Below are 10,804 nucleotides of genomic sequence, written 5' to 3'. Positions count from 1 at the left end.
GCATTCTTTGTCACAAGATTTAACCATCTCAGTAACTGCAGATGATGGCTGTTGGCTGACGTTGTGTCCAGAGCCGCAACTGACTGCTGGGAAGGAAAGAAATAACTAAACGGTCAGTAATTCAGCACAAAAACATTTCCTCATGGGCACCATGCAAGTAAGTTCTTAATCTTGAAGCATTTGGAAAAACTGCACTGACCTCAGTTAAAGTAATGGTTATCTCACAAAAGAGTTATTAGCAATCCTTTTTTTTGTTGTTTATTTTACTGAAAATTGCATTCTTTTATAAACTGGGATTGTTTTTACACCTCACAACTGTTATAAAACCGTGTGGGTTTGGTTCGTTTTCATTATTATGTGGGCCAAGTCTTTCAGTCAGGCAAAATTGTTGTGCAGCACGGGATGTGATTTTTGATTAACCGTTTTCTTCCTCGGACAGACGACGCCTCAGATCCCAACAGCCCGCCTGTACCCGTCCCCGTCCGTACCTGCACCCGTCCCCAGGAGCTCTCTGATGTCCTGGACTTTCTCCAGAGGCGTGGAAGCAAGTTCAGCCAGATGTGACTGAGAAGCGGTCCAGCAATATCCTGTGGACAGAAGGGATGAAGGCAAGGTTACTGTTTGGGTGGGTTGGACTCTTTCCCACCTGCTGTCGAGGTAAACCGTCTCCTAATCTTGCAGAAACTTTTACGTCTCCAGCAGAAACAGTCTGTAAAGTGGAGCAGTGAAGTACAGTTTAGCAGGAAACCGTATGCTGCATAGAAGAAAAATAGCTTTTAATTTTATAATCAGTTTTAATTCATCACTTCAGCTAATCTCTTTTATTTGATATCTACCTGATGGCTGGTTTAGCCTGTTTTTTTAATGAAGGGTTGAGCAATTGGTAAGATCTTTCACAAATATGATTATGGAAATGCACAAAATCATGGTGACTACCTAATGCTGCACTGCTCAGCTGATAGAGCAGGAGAGAGAATAAATGTTAAATGCAATTTAATATACAACAAATTTTCAGTATATGGCATCCCAATACATCAAGAAATTTTCCTTGAATGTCGTATTCATATTGCTTGGAAAAAAATAATTGCACTGCTCATGCTCGTTTACACATTTACAGCTTGCTAGAAACAGGCTGATTTTCCACCGTTCACATACACAGTTCTTTGAAGAATTCCTGTTATTTCTGTATCAGCACTACTGCTGGGGGGATGGATTCCTGCAGGCTCTCCTGACCATACAAGAGCACAACCCAAATGATGCAAGACTAAAATATTTCTCCTTCCCAGACACAGCCAATGACTGTCTATATTAATGAGAAAAAAAAATGTATTAAACACAGGCACTCGAATCAAGATCCTTCTTATTCTTCTCTCGCAAACGTGGTGGTAGAAGGAGGGATTTGTCGCTTTGGGGCACGGTTGCAGCCCCGTTTCCCAGGCAGAGGCGAGGCTGGCGCGCTGCCCTCGGGTGCTGAGCACTGCCTCCCACGCCTGCCTCCATCCGCTTGCCGAGCGACTGCCGAGCCGGGGAGACCGAACGTGGCTTTTAAACCTTCGGTGCGAGTTCCACGGCCGCGCAGCCGCACGCGGGGTCCTCCCTGCAGCACGGGGAGCCCACCAGCATCGCTTCCCTCGGAAGGGCAGCGCTGATCCGCGCTCTGCCTTCAGGATTTGACGAGTTGAGGGAGTTGGGGACCCTCCTGGAAACCGCTCCCTAGGTCACCGGCAGGATCCCGAGCAAGGCGGAAAACCTTCACGTACTGCCCTGAACAATGGCCGAGTGAGGATATGCAAATCAGAATTTAGCTCTCCCACATTCTAAAGTAATTTAAGAAACCTTAAAAAATTAAATTGCTGTCAATCCTGGGTGAAAGGAAAGGTAACAGGCGAAAGTTTCTCCTATTCAGTTTAGTATCCCAGAAAAAGCAGAAAAAAAAGAGTTTTTTCCTGTACAAGTGGAGCTGTTCTCTCTTACTTCAGCGTAAAAAAACAAATAAAGCATCTGGAATTACAGTGAAACTTATTACAAGAAGCTCAGTTAAATCTTCCAAAAAATTTCTAAACTAAGAGTTTAAAAAAAATAACCCCCCCCTGCTGACTAAAGACAATAGATCAGAACATCTTGAGGTTTAAAAAGTGTGTCATATGTGGGGGAAGAAGGATGATACTGTGGCCTCATGCTATAGGTATAGGAATGTTTTATCTGTAAGAATATATCAACGGTCCAATAACAACCCCACCTGTAAGTGTAGAGTCTGTATTCCCGAAGCATCTACAAATGCGCAGACTGTACCGCAGTGCCTGCGGACTAGCAATGAAGAGGTAGTTACACAGTTGTGTAAATGTAAACAGCGTTAGTAAAGCCAGATTAGGATTGAAATAGGAAGGAAAAGGACCATCGTGATTCATACAAACGAGTGGAAGAGAATAGCCCCAGAATCACAAAAGTGCTGGAGTGGGACACAGCACAGGAGGTGGGGTAAGGAAATTCAAACGTCATCTGTCACAGAAGGTAGAAGCAGAGTGGGATGTGGGAATTTCCCCTCCAGGGGAAAAATCGATAGGAAGAGGCAGGAGGAAGGGAATTACTGGATTCCAGCAGGAGAAGCACTTAAATTTTCCATTCTTGGGTAGCCCAGTTGTATTTGATGGATTTCTAGTGAGTGCGTCCCTTTAACATCTGCAGCATTGATAGTTTCATTTCTCTAATCTTCAGGGCTGTTTTCCAGGTGATCTGAAAGAAAACAGCAATGACAATTCATACATAGTTTATCTACAACATTTTTCCAGGGTTAGCTCTCAGGGCAATTAGGAAGTTACACCATTTCTGCAAGGGGGAGAACCGAAGTGGCTGCTGAAAGAGAAGGACCAGAGACAGGACCCAGGCTGGGCTCCAGCCAGGGCTGGTTTCTCTTCTCTCCGAGGCATTATTGAGAAATGCTCCTGTAGTAGTCAGTAAATAACTCGGTGTCAACACACCAGCTCTTCCCATCTCCTGCTCCAGTCGCTGCACCACAAAGAGCCATTCCTCTGGTAAGTGCTGCTCAGGAGCTGGTGGATCTCTTAACGTTTCACAGGGATGTCCTTCAGGCACCCGAATTCAGCTCCTCCGCAGGGTAAGTCTGGTTTGTCCTTTCTGAACTGCGGGCGAGTGCAATCACTCGCCTGGTCGTCTCACCTTGGGGGTTGCCTGGCTCATTGCCCGTGAGCCCCCGCTGGGACTGCAGGTTGCTCAGACCCGTGGGCACGAGCTCCAAACCAGTCGCACGTGTCTTGGTCCAGCCCGCAGCTGGGCGTCGGGAGGTCAGGCTGGCTGGGTCAAAGCCATCTCAGCACATCTGCAGCACATCTGGGCTGGGGCACGGTGTCCTTAGTGAGGGAAATAATTTTCTTCTACATTTTAAGCAAACAGATGGAAAAGTTATTGCTATCTTAACCTGGCAGCAGTTGTTCTGACAGGCGGTCACCTGGCGGGTTTGCAAATGCATCCCCAGATTTCTTGTTGAAGTGAATGATTTTGTGGTTCGTGCCTTTCCCTGCACCTCACTTATCTGACCTTACCCTGTGCTCCCGAGTCTCAGCCAAAACTGGAGCCTGTCTGTCAAAATCTTCAGGAGAAATCCCTGTCACAGTTGTTTCTCATTTCTGCACAACTCCATCCTTACCAGTCGGGGGTTGTAATTAATTCCGCAGTGCCAGGCTGGTGAGCACTTGGAAGCAGACTGAGACGAGCCTTTCAGACCCCATCCTAACTCGGCTTCTAACGAGAGGGGGCTTTACGGTACATGCCTTTTTACAAACGTACAATAATGTGACCAACGCTCTCTGAAGACTTTCTGAATTTCAGTTGCTGCTGGCTGGCCTAAAACCTGTTTTCCTTTCTATGAAGGCAGGCTTGTGATGAAAACCTTTCTTTTGGGTTTGGCAGTCGTGCTCTGGTGAGTTCAGCGCTCTGTGCTGGCTGCACTGCGTTTCTCCTGAAAGGCTCAAACAAGCCTTTTCGGTGAACACTAACTTTTTCGCAGCAGCATTAAGAATCAAAGCTTCTGCTCTAGTTACGCATTTCTAGAATGTTATTTATTACCTTTTTCACATATCTAGGAAAAAACATTCATTTCCAGTTTAAAAAAAAGGGACACAAACCACATCCAGAATACAGCCAAGCCAAAGAAGGATTTTACGAGGTACGTGTATTGGAAGGGAATATCGGTGGTGAGGGAAGGGTTGGGACAGCACATGTCAAGGAGAAAACTCGTTCTCGTGCATGTACCCAGTAATTATGTATCCTCTTCCATGTTCATTTTCACGGTGAAGTTCGCAAAGCAGCGGGTAGACCTGATGTATGGCCTTAAATGTCAGCAAGAATCCTTAAAACCTGGGTGCGCTGGAGGAAGCTCTGGATGAGTGGAAGGCTAACCAGCAACGGAGCGCGCAGGGCTGAGCTTAGGGACTGGTTAGTGACCGGGTTAAGGGCAGCCGCCCGCTGGGAAGGCACGGGGCAGGAGAGAAGGTCTCTTCCCAGGAAAGTCATGAAAATCTTCAGCATAGCTTCACGACGACGACAAAGCAGTAACCCTTCTCCCCTTTTTCCCATGTTAAGTTTAATGCAGCTTTTCACATTTCACACAAGGATATTAAGAAACAAATTAGCCTAGAAACTCCAATTAGTTGTAATCCCAACGAGGCCCCTGGGAAGAAATAACCAAGGAAACAAACTTCTTAACATTTCCCCAGCCAGGCCAACTGGCAGGACGGCACTCTCCAGAAAATTAATCAAATCAGTTGCCCGGAGAAAATCGCCCAAGATGACTTTATCAGCATTTACAGGAACTTCTGCCAGGTGTTAATGCTATTCATGCGGTGTAGGTGAGTGGAAAACGATAAATCATACGAATAACATAGGGGTTTTATATTGCCCTGCTGAAGGTGTTACGTGTTTTCTGGACGAAGTGGTGCTCCAGCAGCTCTGCAGCTATTTCAGACAATCGGTGCAAGACTTTGGCGTTTTGCTGCACAACTGATCTGCGTGCTCTGGAGGTTTTCAGTCTCACTCCTAAGTTTCTTATGCGTGACTATGTAAGATCATAAGCCAACCTAATGGGCTTTGACATAGTGTACGTATCAGTTTGCCTGTTCCAAACAGGGTGGAGCTAGACAAAATTACAGATGATTGCGTGTATTGGCCTTTGACAGCAGAAGATCATGCGTATACAGCTCAGGACCGTAACAAAATCATGATAAATAAAATACAGTCCCCTCTCTGGAAACCCGTTTCCAGACATGTCTCCCGTGCACCAGACCTGTGGGACGAGGACACCCGTGACAACCTTTGGCTGTGACAGCGCTGCTCACCTTTCAAGACGTGACCCGCATGGAAGTGGAGAGGAGTGCTGTGAGTGTAAGGTAGCTGATAAGGTTTACTCATGTACTTTACTGTTTGTGAGTTTTGCTGGCAATTACTGGAGCGAGATAAAAGTGTTCCAGGAAGAGAGGAGCAGGAGAAAAAACCCCACCAACCTCCATATATGCAGAGGAGTATCTTAGTTTTACAGATGCACACAGTGTTGATCAAAATGCCACCTGCACACCCTGGCTGGTACCCTGAATTACACAGTTTCCCTGAGCTTACAGGATGCATAATATATATGTTTAACGAAGCAGTCACCAGTTTTTGTGGATCCAGGAGGCTAAGGAAGTGGAGTATAGGATATATACACCCAGCGCCTGTTCACAGCAGATTATTTGAAAGCAATAGAGGAAAGGGATCCATTTCATCATAGTAACTATCTTCAATTTTTATGACTTAGTAGGTGGAGTCCCAAAGTGTTCAAAGTAAGTTCAGACGTTACCTGGAGCCTTTCGGGGGCATGCAGGTCCTTGTAGCGGATTTAGTAAAGCTGGGTAAAGGCGAATCGCTCAGCAGCGTAAGCCGAGGTCCTAACCTCCACCCCGAGATGTAAGAAGAGGTGCTGGGGGCCCCTCGCCAGGGCAGGAGGGGGCTGAGCCATGGCCACAGCCGGGCAGAGGTGGCTGTGGAGGGGATAACAGCCACCAAACGTTGCTGTAACATGGAACCCGGCCAAGACTCTTTCCAAAACATTCGTCTGAAGTTAGGCTGGGCACGCACTCGCTGGTTGATGTTCAGGTGCTGAATTGAGATGTTGTGGGCCATATCACCTTTAGGGTCACCTGCATCTCTGCATTGACTGCGCAGGGATCAGAAGATGGCTGCACGTCGATGTCCGAGGCAGGATGAGGCCAGCCCTGAGTCCGGCTGTGCAACTCGATGTCTGGCTGGGCTCCTCACACGCTGGAGGGTTGAGACGGTGACAACCGTGGGTAGCTCAGCTCTGTCCTCCCTCTGCAGCCCTTTCCATGCAGTTTGGGATCCCAGGATCCCTCCAAATTGGGAGAAAATTTGATGTAAAAGTGCATCTCTCATTGTCAGAGCTGCTCTGGAGAAAGGCCGATGCTGTGGTCCTCGGGGCAGTCACAGGCAGGGAGAAGCAGGCGAGGACACGTTATCCTCCCTGCCCAGAGCTCTGCCCGTCTGTCCTCCAGCACCGCAGCTGCTTGTGGTAGGGATGGACTACGCAGTCACAAGACAGTTTGGTTCAATTTGAATTTATTTTCTGTAACTGTTAACACCACTTTCTAATCAGAATGGCATCCACTGATGCATGATAATAGTCCCCCAGAATTGAAATGGATACTTACTGAAATCTTCAGTTCAATCCTTATTAAAATGTCAGCGACTGTCAGTTTTAAATACACATTTTTAATCGTGAAAATTATTGTTATATGAATTACAATCAAGTCCTAATACGTCCAACTTAGAACAAAATATATTGGAAAATACATTTCAAGCTATTGCTTGGACTACAGCCTAATACATCTTAACGGTAATAATTGCTTTCTCTGAATAGATTTGGTCACACAAGAATCACTTTACTAAATTTTAGGAGGGAAAAAAATGGAAATAAAGAACAGGCTTTTTTCCCCCACTATTTTTATTTCAGTGTACATCAAATCCTGTTTTTATAACTTATTAATGATAAATTGATCTCAGGAGATATTAACTCTGTATTTACAGAATGTTTAGACATGCTGGGGGCTGTTTTAAATGTACCAGCTGCTCAGTGCTGATTTAAGTACACAGATGTTCTTATTAGCATAACATTCAAATTCGATGCCCTTCTTATCTGCATCCTCCAAACGCACAAAACCAACAGCACCAGCAGCACAGGGGATCCACGCAGGAAAAGCCCCTTCTGCCCCCGGGACCTCCCCCGGGCTGAACGTGCAGCCAAGTCCAGCTCGCTCGCCCCATCGTACCTCTCTGGGTCCGCTCTCGCGCGCAGGTCACCCCCAGCGCCAGCCGGTGTGGTCCCAGCACGGGAAGGTGCGTGGTGGTGGTGATGGAAAGATGGGGCTTCTTGCAGAGGAGACGGTGAAGCTGCACGGGCTCGAGGCTGAATAGCCCTTGGGTTACACGGAGACAGCTAAAGATGGAGGCGACTTTCTGCCTGGTTTTGTTTCAGTGCACTTCGTTGTGTTTGCACATTATTGCTGCTGTGCTTCCCTTTGCAGTGTTTTTTCCCAGCTCTGCTCCTGCCCTTGCTCTGTATTTTCGAGGCATGAGCTGTAATGGGAAGTGATGTTAGTGGTCTTTGAACCGAAGGAACTGCAGATAATGACAGCAAATTGGTGTCTGGCTCCGTGAATCGCATGGTACAGAAATGTGCCTGAATCATAGTTCAGGACTGGAGTACTACAGAACTGAAAGGTCAGATCCAAAGCCGGAGTGACTCTTTTCTGGCATGTTTTAATGTTGCAGGGAGGTCTATCCGTCTCTTTGGTGACAAAGCAGCAGTAGCCTTGTTACAGCTTTTCTGAATCATCTCAGAATTCTCCCAGGCTTTCACAGTAATGTTCAAGTTAAAAAAAGTTCATTTCGGTTTTCTTTCCTTACTGGATATTTTTAAATATACTTTTTATTGCTAATCACAATGAAAATTACAGCAGTTATGACATACTTATAAAGCAAATGTTATCGCAGGGGATATAAAGCCCTTTTACAAAGGGGCTGTTCTCTCCAGGTAGCAGAGGTGTGAGAAGAACCCTTAGCTCCTCATTTTCAGTTTTCCATTTCAAGTCCTACATCGTTTCCCAGAGACAAAAAATATCTTTTGATTATTTTCAGTCTCTCTGTGAATAGGAATGTTAGGAATTTTCACCTCCGTTCATTTTAACTCAGCCTCCTAAACCCACCACGCTTCCATGGTACGAATAAACACCTGGACTTCTGAATATTTTAGGTCAATATTTTTTTTTTTTTAATTTTATTTGACCTCCTACTATGCTTTAAGGCTGTTAAACAGCTTCGGTCCCCAGCCGTTTTCTTGCTGGGATGTTTTATGTATATGATTTTCCACATATATATTTTTGTTCTCCGTTTTTCCTTACAGCAACTTTGAGCAATTCCTCATAGCACTGGATGCCTGCGTTTTAATACCTTGTGGGTTTAGACTGTACTCTTCCAATAACTGGGAGCTTTGCTCAAGAGAGCAGGACCCCATGAGGAACACAGAGGGGGAGGCTGTTGGGTGGCTGCCCGCTCCCCCACGAGAAACATCCAGCGACCTGGTAGAAATATAAAGTAATGACAAGAGAACTGGAAATATAACTTCAAAGTCAAACTGATATCTTGCGAAAGATGAGGAAAACGCTACAAAGAAAATATCAAAGGCTCAAGAAGGATTTTCCTAGGCACTTTGTTACAGAAGCCTTTACCACCCCCTGCAGAGGCAATCAGGACTAATGGGAACATTAGTACAGCCGAGGACTACATATCAAAAGAGTCCCCGGAGCAAATAACACCCAGGAACTAGAGCATCACTGGCACTGTACTCCAAACCACCCCCCTCTGTCACAGAAATGAGTAAAAGGGTCGTAAACAGCAGAGAGAAGATTTTTGCCTTGTGACTGCAAATAAGCACCCAGCAGAGCTGTTAAAAGTTGCTTGCTGAAGAGAAAAATATGATTCTTCCAGTTTTATGGGCCACGTTCAGATAGCTCTTACTCCTATACCATAAATCCAATTTTCACATAGATTAAACGGAAAGCCGTCAGAGGCTCTGCTGAATAATGCACTGGATTGCCATGCCTCTGCTGCGTGATGTGCACCGAATCAATCCTCTCCCACGCTCACGTGTGGCTTTGCAGTGCAGTGGCACGCGTGGCCACAGCGGTTGCCAGCAATACTGCACGCTTGCCGCCTCGGACGCTTGGCTTCACAGCAATACTTCCCACTCCGAACGTGAGAAACACCGCGAATACCATCACGGATACTCACGTGGGGTCCCAGTGTAACCGATGTGTTTAACTTTTTCTTTTTTAGCCATGGTGATGGGCTAGGCTGTGTATAGCCTTTGTAAGCAGGGCGATGGGACCAAGGTGATGGGATTATCGGCAATAGTGAGGTGACGGTCGCATGATGGTGGTGTTGGTACCCAGTCGTGCCGTACGGCCCCTGCACAGCCCCCACCTCACAGGTAACCAGCAAAACCATTGTAAGAATGAGACCCGGAGAGCTTGGTGGTACCAGGGAGCTGCTAAATCGCGGGGCTGGGACAGGAGCCGAGTAGTATTTCATTTTCTGTCAAACCCATGTCCTTGGAGTGCCCTTTGCTCGTTATAATCTCATCGCAATCCCAAAGCACACCTCCGTTCTCAAAGCTGCCCCCTCCCAGGCACGACCCCCCCTCCCTGGGCACGCTCTGGGTCTCTTTAGGGCTGGAGCTTTAACAGCAACGGGAGAAAGTTTTGTGTTAATGGTCAGGAAGTACCGAAGTAACTGTCAGTTACAGGGTAACTGCGGTGTCACTGTAACTGCCTGTGTTTGGAGAGTGTAAGTGTGGGTGCGGCTGTAGGCTGGGGGGCACCTTGGGAGGAGAGATCCCGGGGACCCAGCGCTGAACGAACCCATGGTGACTTTGGAAACTGTGACCAGATACCAGCAAAAGAATTCACTCTCTCAGACTTATTTTGAAGTTTTAGAAAGCAGGCGTTCTTTACTGCTGCGCTGGCTGCACGGGGGATGACTCCACCTAATGTGCACACCCAAAAGACAAAACCAGCGAGTATTTATCCTGTGTTAACAGACATATTCAGCATATTTCCAAGTAGTGCTTATCGCAGTCATGGATTTTCCAGGAACTCGTTAGTGTATGCTAATGTCTCTCGCGCATGTCTGCTGGCACCTCCGGGTGGTCGTCGGGGGTCTTCAGACTCACTCCTGGTATCACCTGTACCTTATCCCTCCAGGCTGGTTTTGGGATCCCCTTGTGACTTTCGTACCTTTGCGCATCTGTTCTTCCAAGGCCGAGCTGTTTAAAATGAGATTGTTCCAGAGCTTCTTATCTTACAACTAATTATTTTCTAAGTTGCAATGGTTTCCTTTTTGGTTGGTTACATCTATTGAGCAATGGCTCTAATTGCTTGAATTGATCTTAAGATTTCAATATTCACAGGTATCAAAACTGCATTTCTGTTTGGAAAGATTTTATTGCCTTTTGAGCGGTAACACCAGTTCTTGCATAAATATTTAGTTCATTTTGGTAAATTTTAAAATGAAACTTAATTAAAAAAGAAAAGATTATGATAGAGTTGAAGCTAAAAATACAGAGATGGCTTGAGCAATATCTGATTCCCCTAGAAGAATGCTCGTAGCGGTAGCTGCGATGGGGAACGGTTGTTGTCCCATCGGTGCGTGTCCTCGCCCGGCGTGCAGAGAGCCGGGATGT

General features: G+C 46.3%; 1 long non-coding RNA gene across 1 annotated transcript; it reads left to right on the top strand.

Moving 5' to 3' along the window:
* On the top strand, window positions 1–2,022 carry LOC142603852 (uncharacterized). The gene is made up of 3 exons (XR_012837748.1): window positions 1–112; window positions 440–657; window positions 1,118–2,022. It is a non-coding gene; the product is annotated as an uncharacterized LOC142603852 (long non-coding RNA).
* Window positions 2,023–10,804: the final 8,782 nt, after the last annotated feature.

This window comes from Balearica regulorum, chromosome 14 (genome assembly GCF_011004875.1).
Source record: "Balearica regulorum gibbericeps isolate bBalReg1 chromosome 14, bBalReg1.pri, whole genome shotgun sequence".
Taxonomy (NCBI): Eukaryota; Metazoa; Chordata; class Aves; order Gruiformes; family Gruidae; genus Balearica; species Balearica regulorum.
Note: the sequence above shows the minus strand (reverse complement) of the source record. Positions and strands in the feature narration are given on the sequence as shown.